Source organism: Malaya genurostris, chromosome 3 (assembly GCF_030247185.1).
Source record: "Malaya genurostris strain Urasoe2022 chromosome 3, Malgen_1.1, whole genome shotgun sequence".
NCBI classification, from domain to species: domain Eukaryota; kingdom Metazoa; phylum Arthropoda; class Insecta; order Diptera; family Culicidae; genus Malaya; species Malaya genurostris.
The window spans coordinates 120,982,850-120,984,273 of NC_080572.1; positions in this window are offsets into that span (position 1 = coordinate 120,982,850).

The following is a 1,424-nucleotide window of genomic DNA, read 5'->3' on the forward strand; positions in this document are numbered from 1 at the left end:
AAGTCATTCGTAACGTTAAGGTGCGAAAAGAACAGAGACGAACTCATTGTTATATATATGCACGCAAAAAAATAAATATAAATAAACCTTGCTTATTTCCTCATTATCAGTTCCGAATTAATTCGGAATTGATAATGTAAATTGAATTCGTTCCACATTTTCCACAGATATATATATATATATATATATATATATATATATATATATATATATATATATATATATATATATATATATATATATATATATATATATATATATAATATATATATATATATATATATATATATATATATATATATATATATATATATATATATATATATATATATATATATATATATATATATATATATATATATATAAATATATATATATATATATATATATATATATATATATATATATATATATATATATATATATATATATATATATATATATATATATATATATATATATATATATATATATATATATATATATATATATATATATATATATATAGGGTAACAGAGGTATTTTGGCCACATCATATATTTTGGCCCACCTAACAAACTTTATCGATTTCATCGGATTTTATCGATGTTAAGTAACTCATTTTGCATCAATTTGAAGCTAATCACATTAAATTACCTATTGCGGAAGGGGTTTTTAAAGATATTACAATATTTGGTGGATATTTTTATAAAGTGGGCCAAAATAAATTCAATCCTAAAGTGGACCAAAATACCTCTGTTACCCTATATATATATATATGAAAGTATCAATCTTTCCACTCTGAAATTAGACTTCGGTTCAAATTTTCTATTATTAATTTTAACCTTTTTTCATGAAATAAACTATTAAGGTTGTTTTATGGAATCGCTTATTTGAAAGCGAATATAATAGCCTTACGCACGAAATTTAAAACAGTGATCTATTCGTGTTTCAAATTTTCATTAATTTAAAACAAATTCGTCGAGTAGTTTTAAATCTGTTTCAAATTTGTGCTCGTAAAATAGAACTTGATCTCAGCGTTGCGATTGATATGGTTTAGTCGTAGATCTAAAATAGATCAATCCATACGTAATAAAACAGCCTTGCGAACAACCTAATAATGTTACCACGAATAAACCTATAGTTGTCGAGTTTAAAAGCAATATACATATTGTTCAAATCAACATAAATTATGTGGAAAGAACATCGTCGTATGGTGTTTTTCAATCAACTATATATTTTTTCAGTGCGACTATACAAGTTGTTAATCAACACGTCTGCTTTTTTAGTGTCACATCCCGCTTGTGAGGAACTCTGGCAACCGTCAAAAGGCTGGCTGCATTCCGACTGCTGTCAAAATTGTCCAGGCAAAGTTGCACCGTACGTGTCTTGTTTATTTCCCTTCCTCCTTTTTTTTTTATTCGACTTCACTTGATATTTGTCAA